This window comes from Phaseolus vulgaris, chromosome 8 (assembly GCF_051622355.1).
Source record: "Phaseolus vulgaris cultivar YP4 chromosome 8, ASM5162235v1, whole genome shotgun sequence".
NCBI lineage: Eukaryota > Viridiplantae > Streptophyta > Magnoliopsida > Fabales > Fabaceae > Phaseolus > Phaseolus vulgaris.
The window spans coordinates 29,161,860-29,174,089 of record NC_143505.1 but is presented as its reverse complement, the minus strand read 5'-3'; the positions used below and the strand labels follow the sequence as shown (position 1 = coordinate 29,174,089).

The following is a 12,230-nucleotide window of genomic DNA, read 5'->3' as shown; positions in this document are numbered from 1 at the left end:
CCGGTTGAGGGCGCCTTGGGCCCCTGCCCTTGTTCTTCCTTGGATCATAAGGATGGCGAGTCCTCTAATCCCTCTTGGCCCCTCCCTCTTGTTCTTACTTGTTCACTATGTACTGCTCGACGAAGATCTTCGAAAACTGTTGGAAATTGGTTATGTGACCTGTAGGCAAGCTCACAAACCATTCCAGCGCCGTCCCCTGGAGTGTGCTCACAAACATCTTGCAATATACAGCATCCGATCCTCCTGACAGCATCATCTGCGTATGGAACGTGGTGAGATGTGCCTCTGGATCCTCCACGCCGGTAAAAACAGCCTTCACAGGTACCACACTCGCAGGGATAGGCGTGTCTGTAATCGCCTGAGCGAAAGGCATGGGGAAAACGCGAGGCGGCGTTGACGGCGCGACCTCTTCAGCGACTGGGCGCCCTCGCTGCTCCTGAAGAGCTTGGCGCAATTCCTCAGTCACTCTGCTAAGCTCTTCATTCCTGGCCTGAGAGGCGACCAGGTCCTCGTGCATTTTTGCCTGCTCTATGCGCGAGGCTTCCACATTCGCCTGCAGCGAACGCATGATTTCCACCATCTGCGCCATAGTCATGGCGCCTTCAGCAGCAATGGGCGCAACTGGACTTGAACGGTTGCTTCTCATCTTTCTCATGAAAACTTGACAGATCACAAAGAGCGATGAACAACACCTTCTTCAGCGACGATCGATTCATCGATCAATCGGTCAGAACTTCGCAAACTCCAAAGAGCTTCAAGAACACAACCTCAACAGCAAACCTTCACAGAAACTCACGACTCCACCACAAACCACCGCTTCTTCCACGAAAATCCAAACGAGCGGCGAAACTTAGATCTCACCGATTAAAACTTGCGTAAGCAGCGAAAAACCTCTCCTCACCGAACAAGAACTCAAACGAACGGTGGAAAACACGAAACTACCGAACAAAGCTTAGATGAACGGCGGAAAATGGTTGCACCAGCACACAACCACACAGAAACTGCAGAAACTTCCAAGAACTTACGCTGTGGATGGGAACAGGTTTTACACGGCCCCACGGTGGGCGCCTGATGATCCTGCCTGTTGACCGGGATGCAAGAACTTTGCCTCGTCAAACCTGGATCGACTTCTGCACCGTGTTAGCCTCCGTCCTTCACCGCGATTCACCTCAAGAACCTGCAAAAGACAGAACGGCGCCGCTGCGGCCGATCACGCTCTGACGCCCAAGTCAGCGACTGAACCACCAAATACTAAGAGAAAACTCAAGAACTCTAAGGAACCGTGCAAAATTCTCTCTCAGCGTACTCAAGACTTGCAAGCGCAAAGAAACAATCTAAACGTGCGTACCTCAGAAGTTCGTTAGAATCTCTTATATACCTGTGCACTTTCTCTCTCCTGACAGTTACACATCTGGACACGTGGCTCGCATCCAGCTGTACACGTGTCACCATCTGGAGCATCCTTGACTTGGGCGCCACTTCTTACTCTTCAGGCTTTTGGCTAAGTTACTTGTTCATGACACAACTCAGTGCATAGCTGCCTTGGAGTGTGATCTCTTCTGATTGGAGAGTTCGGGTGCCTTCGTACACACCGTCCCTGTGCCTCGCCGGCCGCCTTCATGATCTGCTTTACTCGCTTCACCGTGTATGTTCAGGTAAACTGTCTCCTGACCTAATCCTCTGGCCAGCTAGGAAATGACTATCTGACTTCATCTTCGGCGATGTCCTTGTTTCGGCGATCTCTGGCCACCACGTGGTCACGGGTTCACATCTGGCAACTTCATCTCAAACCCGGTGACCGCCGGTTTGGGTTTGTTAGAGATCGGGGCACGCCAACTTAATAACTGGCGACCACACGAGCCCCCCGACTTCCTTCCCTTCTGCCAGCCATGGGCCCTGCTCAACACGCCTACATAATAGCTCGATGCCACGTCATCACTTCCGACTATCAGGACGGTACACTAGGGATGGCTAAGAAAAGAGGATGGTGAGCCACTATTTCCCTTTGAAGCTCATGCCTAGACACAAGAAGTGTAGGCTTAGAACTCTTATCTTTTTTATCTTTTTTATCTTTTTTATCTTTTTCACTCTCCCTCTTTTTTTTCATGATGATTTGGTCCTCATGGACTTCTCTTGGAGAGAGAAATTTTAAAGTAACCTTGTGACCATGGAAATGAAAAGAAAGTTTGTTGGTAAAGCCATGATGAAAAACTTTTCTATCAAATTGCCAAGGCCTTCCCAAAAGAACATGTGTAGCTTCCATGGGCACAACATCACATAATACCTCATCTTTGTATTTTCCAATAGAGAAATGGATGAGGACTTGTTTATTCACAACAATTTCTCCTACTTCACTAAGCCATTGCAATTTGTAGGGCTTTGTATGAGAGATAGTAGGCAATCCAAGTTTATCTACTACTCTTGTACTAGCCACATTAGCACAACTACCCCCATCCACTATCAAAGAACAAATGTTGTTTTGAATAAGACATCTTGTATGGAAAATATTTTCCCTTTGACTTTCATCTAAAGGTTGTGAAACTTGTCCAAGAAGTCTTCTCACAACTAACAAATATCCTTCAAGTGGACTCTCACTCTCATTCTCACTAGACGCCCTAGATGGTGAAGAATGCCTAGGTGAATCCGAATCATGCTCACTCATAACAATGCCATTATGCACAAACATATTCCTTTTAGAAGGACAATTAGCCGCAATGTGACCATAACCCATACACTTAAAGCATTTCTTACTAGACGATCTAGTTGGGGATTTAGGCCTAGAAGTAGATGGCTTAGGTTCCTTGGGTTTGAAAGAAGAATCTTTAGAAGGAAATTTTGAAAAAGACTTTTTGTTCCTCCAAGAATTGTTGTAGTAACCATTATTGGGAGCATTTTTGAAAGATTTTTTCTTAGCAAGTTGGGCTTCCACCTTCATTGCAAGATGAACTAAAGAACCCAATGATGAATACTCTTGTAACTCAACAACATCTTGAATATCCTTCCTTCGACCACTCACAAACCTAGCAATCATAGCTTCCTCACTTTCTTCTAATTCAACTTTAAGCAAAAGCGTTTCTAACTCTTTGTAATATTCATCTACATTTAGCGTGCCTTGTTGAAACCGTTGGAGTCTCAACATGAGGTCTTTCCTAAAATGTGGGGGCACAAACCTAGCACGCATTTGACCCTTTAAAGATTTCCAAGAGTCCACGGGAGGACCCTTGTGATAGATAATGTCCTTTACAATACCATGCCACCATTTCATGGCATAATCACTAAACTCTAAGGTGGCTAGCTTAAGCTTGTGCTGATCTTGGATCTTATGGATCTCAAATATTTGTTCACACTTAGCCTCCCAATCTAAATACAAATTAGGATCACTAGATCCATTAAAACAAGGAAGCTTGACCGAAGGTAGCCTAGCCTTTGCATCTTGGTAGTGTCCAACTCCACGGTGATGTCTCTCCCCTTGATTGTGATGTCTATGTCCATGGAATTGAGGTGGAGTTTGCCTTCTCCTATGGTCCTCCTCACGGCCAAAGTCATTTGAAGAACCTCTTGAAGAAGGTCTATGTGAATGATGCCCACCATTGATAGAGTGAGATGGCCTAGCTTGTTGCACCTCCACCTTTTGCAATTTTTCTTCCAAACGCCTAATGGTGCGTTAAGCTTCATGCAATTCACCAAGGACTGAAGCTTTGGAAGGAGAGTGTTGCTTGTAAGATTCACCACTTGAATAGCCGCCATTTGCAAATGAAAACAGCAAACACAAAAACAGCAAACAAGTTAAGAAACAAAGTTAGCAAAAAATGTATTTGGCAACCAAATTGCCAAAGTGAATTTGGCCAGAAAAAGAAGTCACTCTCAAAGAAATAATGTCCCTGCACCAAGCTGATGTTGAGGCCTTATGAATCCTCAATCTCAAAGCCAACCACAACAAAACCAATGAAGCAATAAAGACAATCAAGAAAAAAGGTATAAGCAAGGAAAGGCTATAACAAAAGGAATACTAGATGTATGACAAACTCAAAGAGCTACAAGAAAAAAAGGTTTTAGTGGAGGTTATTTAGCGGAGGTTAACATAACCTTAGGAATTGATTTAATTAATGGAGGTTATTTTCTAAAACCTTAACAAAATAATGGAGGTTTTTTAACCTTATTTAAATTCCAAAGGTTTATTATAAAACCTTGGCAAAATGACGGAGGTTTTTTTAACCTTCATTAATTTCCAAAGGTTTATTTTAAAATCTCCGCAAAATAACTGAGGTTTTTTAACCTTCATTAATTTCCATAGGTTTATTTCAAAACCTCCGCAAAATAACGGAGGTTTTTTAACCTTAGTTAATTTTCAAAGGTTTACTTTAAAACCTCTGCAAAATAGTTGAGGCTTTTTTACCTTTGTTAAGTTTCATTAATTTATTCTAAAATCTCATCAAAATAATAGAATTTTTTTAATTTTCATTAAGTTTGAAATGTTTATTGTAAAACATGAATAAAATATTTTAAATTTTCTCAAATTTCAATAAATAAATATAATTAAAATTTTAAAACAAAAATTTAAATTTTTTTTAATATATTTGATAACTAAATTCTTAAAGTTTTTGAAAGTTTAAGTTTAAACATATAAATTTTTTAAAAAATATTCTTAATTTTAAATATTTATTTAATTAAAATTAATTTTTATTTATTTTATATAAATATTTTTAATAAAAAAAGAAAAGTTATCTTTTTTTTAACTTTTCCAAAGATGTATTTTCAAACCTCAGGAAAATTCTCACACTTTTTCCAACTTTTGACTAAAAAACTCATTCTCCTCTTCCACGGTATAACTACTTCTCATCCTCTACCATAGAGCTTCTCCTCCTCCACCACGACAGACCTATTTCTCCTCCTCCACCGGACCTGCTTTTGTTGCTTCACCATGGTAATTGGTTTCTTCTTCCTCTTCTCAGTACATATTCTCTCTCTCACGCCCCTATACGCTCCACCATTGTTCTCTCCGACGAACGCAACACCACCGTCATCACCATCGATTTTGCTTTTGTTTTCATTATCCTTTCTCTTTTTCCATTGTCGATTTCTTCAGTTGGCATTGATTTTCTGAGTTGCTTATTTGAATCAGTTGAAGCATAATCCCTAACGCTTGACCGAAATAAAAATGTTGAGGATTTTGTTAAATCTAGGGTCTAGTAACTTCGGAATAGATTGGAGGCTATTTTGGAATAGATTGGAGGTTCTGGTGGCTTGAAAGAGGGGAGTGCAGGGTTATGGTCCAGGGTTGATGGTCTTTGTTTGATCTATGGTTAGCTATGTGTACAAGGGTTGCTATAGGTTCATAGTTAAATCAACTCAAAAAAAAAAAAAAAGATCCCAACCATTTGTTTTCATTCACTGTTTCTGATCCAGTTTTTCCAGTCATTATGTTTTCACATTTGTTTTCAATTCTGCACTATTTGCTTATTCTGCACTATGTTTTTAAATAAACATCATAAGTATATGATGGTGGTCCTGAAATTTTGAAAACCTCTAGTAGGTTGCTTGGGCATATCTATGCTTGCGGTCCATGGATGCATAGATTCCAAGATAAAGACAAAGGCTTATTAGAGAAAGGACTAGTTCAAATCAAACTGGTCCTTGAATCTTGTTTTTTGTTGTTTGGTGATCCTGACGCTGATATGGCTTTTATTATTGGGACCTATCTTCCTCTGCGTTCTGATAATGCACATTGTCCTGATTCTTGCAGATTATGCACTTTCATTAAAATTGAAAATGTCATGCTTAAATTGTGATACAAATCCCTAAGAGGAGATATTTTGTTGAGTTTAATGAACATGCACTAGTATTATTCGTGTGTAATCGTAAATAGTTTTATGCTTCTGATGAATATATAGTAGTTTATGATTGAATCAAAATGTACTAAGTAGTCTATTCTTTGGTTTATTACCATGTACTCTTCTTTCTTTCCTTAGGCAATTGCTATCTACCTTAGAAAGGGAAAAAAATGATATTTATGAGGAAGGAAGAATTTTATGATTTCCAAACTTGTGTTCTTATAAGATAATGCAATTCATCATATCTTTTTAGTTGGTACGATCAATTCCAATATTTAAATAGATTTTCCGAAAGGTCTCTGAAAGGGACTGCATCAAACAAAAAATAACAATATGCGACTAGTCGTACTTCTACCGTCTTATGTTAGCCAACTAACAAAAGTTTAAAGTCAATTTAGGAAATAAGATAGAAAGCAACACAAGTACAAGTGTACTAAATTGTGAGTACTGGTTTTGGATGTTCTGGTTTTGTTGAGTATGTAGAATGGTTTAATTGGAAGGAGTGTCCAACTCTAGACACTAATGTCACGCTTGTGTAAGTTGCTTGATGACCGATTGGTGGAGTATGGATGTACTCCTCCATGAAATAAATTTTAATTTTATGGAGGAGTTGAAGAAAAAGATTGGTTTAGATTACAACCGTCTGTCCCGGATGTCAATTGTTGAAGAAGGTGCTGTGAAGGTATTCTAGAACAACTTGTCAATGCTTAATCTGGTAAATTTGGTAGGCTACAATTTCTTTCTGCATGTGCTTATCTTTTCCACTCTAAAATATTTTAAGTTATTCAATTTAGCTATCAGATAATGTCTAGTGTAATGTATACTATTTTTATAATAAAGCTTAAGGAATGAGTGAAATCCAGTGGTACTGATATTTTGAATTCTGTCATTGCTACGTACAAAATATTTAAATATCCTTTCCAAAAGGCTTCATAATTCTTACCGATTTACACTTTTCTACATTCTTTGATTTGCTTTATTTCTTCTATAAGAAAACTAGATTAAATTTGAGAAGGATAATTATTATAAGAAAACGAAGAAACACAAAGTGAACTTATAAGAACTATTGGTGATGGGATTCAACCATTGACTGTGATGGTGCTTTAGATGAGTATGTAATTATGTGCATTTATATGGAATAAGCTTTTAGGAGAGCTGGTGTTTGTACTTTCTTGATGTTTAACCTAAGCAAGACGGTTATTAAGAGCATTATAATGTCTGCATCCTGCATTAGTTTCTGACACTATAAAATTAATGAATGTATGTTTCAGTCTCGAAAGATATAGTACCCTGTTTATATCATTAATTGTTTTTTTTGTATCTTCAATATATGTAATATCTGTCCGTGATTGTTTGCATTGAAACATGTAGTTCTTATAATATAATATAGACGCGTTTGTCATGTGATTTTGTTATTTTTTTTCCTGGTGTTGCATAATCTTATTTTCTTGACTGTTTAGGAGGCAATGTGCATGTTTGTGTATATTCTCCCTATGGTTTTGGCATTTGCTTACATTGTCACATTTGTCTTGTTGGTTTTAATTGAGACTTTGATGGTAACTTGCTACTTATGAAAATTGACATGAATTGGTTCTTTTGAATATGGTTTCTGTAGATGGTTTCCTTTTTTGTTTGTGGTCGTCCATCCATATAAACTTATTTCATTTATTTTTCACATTGATGAATAAATTGATATTTCCTTGCTCAAAAGGAAGCTGCACGCAGCAAAAAGGGAAGGTCAAAGCATTCACAGTGGAGGAACTATGGTGATTTAAATGAATATTTCTGGTATGAGTTTATGCTTTAATTTTTCTCTGTATTGACTGTCATGCCTGTCAATTTTTTATTTTTTAACAACATACTTGTAGGTCTGCTGATTGTTTTCGGTTAGGTTGGCCAATGCGTGCTGATGCTGATTTCTTTTGCCTGCCTTCCGAAAACTCATTTTTTGATAAATCTAATGTAAGTATTGAATATTAATTTCTAATTTTCTCTGCGCATGATAACTATAAGCATGTACTTTTCTCTCAATTTTGTAAAAAGAGATTACTTTGTATAGTCATTAACTTTCCTGTTCATTGAAAATAGCTGCAAGGCTTCTTGTTTTATCATTCTCTTTGATTTTTTATATAGGTTTAGATTCTTTTAGATACTTATTGTCATCTTTAGAGATAAAGTAAGAATTCATCGAGAAAGAGAAGTGGAACAGGATATTAATTTAAGTTTTTCTAATTGGGGTGTACTTAATAGTGCTCCCTATTTTTTTTTTTTAATTTAAGTTTATCCAAGTATTCAATATTTTTGATAAGAGTCTTGAAAAGAAAAATAAAAAATAATGAATTGCTGAATCGTGTAATATTTATCAGAGACCATCAGTGCTTTCAAGATTCAAAGTCATCTCTGATTCATCACAGGATACAAATTGATTGTTGGCCAAATCATATTAAATAAATCTTTAATTTGAATCAGGAATAATAAGATTCTTATAAGTAATTTTGATTTTCTATGTTAGCATTAGAAAAGAAAGGTGGCGTTGTTTCTACTATTTTATTATTATCTGTTAACTAGGTAGTCAATTACGGAGCTATCATGGAGAATCGTGGGATGCAGTTTTACTTTGAAGACGTGTGAGAGGCAAATGTCTGTTATACTGTGAATGCTTTTCCATTGCGGCTGCGGCTGCTTTTCCAGTGAATCATATATCATATGATAGCAGCTGCAGCCGCTTTTCCAGTGAATCATATATCATATATTATCATATAATAAACATACAATGTACTCTAATATTTCAAAACATAGAAAAAAATTAATACATAATTATATATTATATAATAGAGACAAATGTATAACATATAATAATATATAAATATAAACCATATATATATATATATGAATAAAATTGTAATAACTGATAAAATAATTACATTAAGAATTATAATAAAGAAAGAATACAAAATATAAACAGGTGGTTTAGGAAACCGGTTTGGACTGTTTTTTATTTGCTTTTTAAAATTTGTTAAAGAATATTTGTACCGTCCCGTATCCGGGCGTTGACTAAATCAAGGTCAAAGTCAACGGCTGAAGAGTCAAAGTCAACGCAAGGCGTCGCCTAGGTGGAGAGACGCCAAGTGCCAGCATCGCCAAGAGGAAGCGTCGCCAAGGCAAGGCGTCGCCTAGGCGAAGGCGTCGCCCAACTAGGGCGTCGCCAGGTCAAACAGTGTAAAAACAAGGCTATCACAGTGTGGTTCCCCGATACCCATGGGTAGGAAAGACCATGGAGGGAGCGACACCGTGGGAAGGCCTCAGGTCCCGATAGCTCGGGAAAGTGATAAAGAGAAGGAAAAGGTGGCTTTAAGGCCATAGTGAAAGCATCAGTGTAGGGCAGCCTGACTCGTGAAGTACCCTTACCGCCCCAGAGACGCCCTCGGGACAGATACGACCCAAGAGGAAGGTCACGCCCAGGGCAACCGGGTGCAGGATGCGAGAGGAAGGCAGATACGCTCTCAAAGTAAGTGACTAGATAATTGGGGGCATGAGTTGGCACCCAAAAAGTCACCCCTAGCGCAGTAGCACTCCCCAGCAGGAGGACTCACACGTGGAAACGTCCCCGGATGGGCAGAAACGCCCCCAGATGGGGTCATGGCGTCGTGAGGCCCTCCACGTGTACGACAGCCATGCCAGAATAGAAACACCCTTTAGTCAGGTGCCAGGTAATTAAAAGTTATTCAATACAGTTTCCCTTTCGAACATTCAGGTACTATAATGGCTCCCGAGCGTTTCAACGTCTTAAATGCGCTACGTTTTCTAATTAAGCGCTTTAATGAGTGCGTTACGTTTGTGATTAAAAGCGCTTTAAGGCGCTTTAAATGCTTGGGTAGTTTAAATAGCGCAGAGAATGTTGGAAAAGGGTTGGAACTTTTGGCAAATTTACCAGAGAACTCTCCAGTTGCTTGCTCGTGCTTCAAGGTTGCGTACAAGTGACTGGGAAATATTTTTGCCTGAAAGAGACAACACACACACATGTACACAGTTCTTAGACCACCTTCAGAGTGCCATACGCGGTGCTCGGAGACGTAGGTGGACAGTTTTGGTGTTTCTTGCTGGCTGACTTGAGCGTCGGAGTGCAACCGGCCGCTAGGGCGCCTCTTTGTCCTCTTTTTTGCAGGAATTCACAGGCAACCAGTGGGAAGGAGTCCCTAGCTGACGGTTGAGGTCGCGCACGAAGACGTCCCGGTCAACCGGACGGAACATTTGGCGCCCACCGTGGGGCCGATATAAAACATCAGTCCCATCACAAGTTCGAGAAAATCTACCAAGTTACAGTAACGTTGAATGAGGTTGGAGTGACAATGGCCCCCACTAGACGAAGCACAGCACGCGCAGCCCCAGTAGAACTATCCATGCAGCAGGTCCTGGAAATAATGAGGGGGCTGCAGCAGGACATGGCGGATTCGAAAATGGAGCAGGAACGCATGCAGGCAGACCTTGACGCCTCGCATGAGCGGAACGAAGAGCTCCACCGTGTGAATGAGGAGTTGCGCCAGGGCCTGAGAAACGATAGGAGGCGGCCTGGGCATGACGAGATGGAGAACCATTCCCCACCAAGGGAGTTTTCCACTCCTTTCTCACAGGAGATCCTAGACGCAGCGATCCCGAACACGTTCGCGGGACCCAAGGTGATCTTCACCGGGATGGAGGACCCAGAGACGCACCTGGCTGCATTTCACACACAGATGGTTCTGATAGGCGGTTCTGATGCTGCCAAGTGCAAGCTCTTCATGAGCACCCTGACCGGGATGGCTATGGATTGGTTCATTAGCCTCCCAGAGGGTCATATGACATCTTTCCGCCAATTGTCGCGATTGTTCAGGGAACAGTACTTAGCCAACAAGGCCCCGCCGCCGGTCTCCTACGATCTATTTGATGTGAAGCAGTATCAGGGGGAGACCCTGAAGGAGTATATCAATCGCTTCGGGGCCCAGGTCGTGAAGGTTGGTACAACAGAGGAGCCTATGATCGTGTACGCATTTGTGAAAGGCGTATGCCCCGGCCCCTTTGGAGAATCCATTATCCGCAACCGCCCTAGGACTTTCGCTGAACTACGGCGTAGGGCGGTAGAGCATATTGCTTCCGAAGGGGAGGTATGTGTGAAGCGCACCAGCGCCGTGCCCTCACGCCTGAGGGGACCGGCGCGAGCTCAGCCCGTCAGGGTCAATGAGACCACGACGGGGAGAAAGAAGCTAGAGGCGAGACGCCCCTACGAGGCCAGAAAGCCCCAGCCCCGGGGTCCAACAGGAGGCGATCGTGGACGTGACGATGATTGAGGCGACGCCCGTTGGGCTAACGCCTGAAGAGGTCATAGTGGAGAGGGCGATGCCCGAAGCAGATGTGCCAATGGAGGGAGGCCCTGACGACGCGGCGCCCGTGGAAGAGGCGGCGCCCATGGAAGAGGCGGCGCCTGTCGAAGATAATAGCGGGGAGCAGCCTGCGGCTAGCGCCGTAGAAAGGGAGATTGGCGGCAAGACTTTCAAGTTAGGAAGTTCGCTAAGCCCAGAAGAACAGGAGGGGGTGGCAAAAGTGATTTCACGCCACCTGGACGCCTTCGCATGGTCCGCCTCGGACATGCCAGGCATCGACCCCGATTTCCTGTGTCACCACCTCAGCATGGACGCCACGGTCCGCCCCGTGCGTCAGAGAAGGAGAAAGTTCAATGAGGAACGACAACAGGTGGTGAAAGACGAAACGCAGAAGCTGCTAAGGGCTGGCCACATTAGGGAGATTCAGTACCCTGAGTGGCTCGCCAACGTCGTCTTGGTGAAAAAGGCGAACGGAAAGTGGAGGATGTGTGTTGACTTCAAGGACCTGAACAAGGCATGCCCAAAGGACTCGTATCCGCTGCCCAGCATCGACGCCTTGGTAGACAGTGCGTCCGGCAGCAAGGTGCTAAGTTTCCTGGACGCCTTTTCAGGGTACAACCAAATCAAGATGCACCCAAGAGACGAGAGCAAGACTGCATTCATGACTGAGACATGCAGTTACTGCTATAAGGTGATGCCCTTCGGGCTGAAAAATGCCTCTTTGTCCTCTTTTTTGCAGGAATTCACAGGCAACCAATGGGAAGGAGTCCCTAGCTGACGGTTGAGGTCGCGCACGAAGACGTCCCGGTCAACCGGACGGAACAATATTTAAATCTAAATAAATATCATACTTTATAAGGATTACAACTATGTTTAAATTATTTAATAATTAATATTTTTTTATTTTAAAGCATGAATTTACTCATTTACATTGTTTTTTAATTTTATATTTTCATTTCTTATAACTTTATATTATGTTAGTTTATCATTATGGTTATTCATGTCAGATTTTCTTAAAATTATTTTAGTATATTTTGAAAAC

General features: G+C 41.3%; 1 long non-coding RNA gene across 1 annotated transcript; it reads left to right on the top strand.

The window, feature by feature from the left end:
- The first annotated feature begins 7,523 nt into the window (after positions 1–7,523).
- Positions 7,524–8,488, top strand: LOC150025541 (uncharacterized). Its single transcript, XR_016514547.1, has 3 exons — positions 7,524–7,619; positions 7,700–7,793; positions 8,400–8,488. It is a non-coding gene; the product is annotated as an uncharacterized LOC150025541 (long non-coding RNA).
- Positions 8,489–12,230: the final 3,742 nt, after the last annotated feature.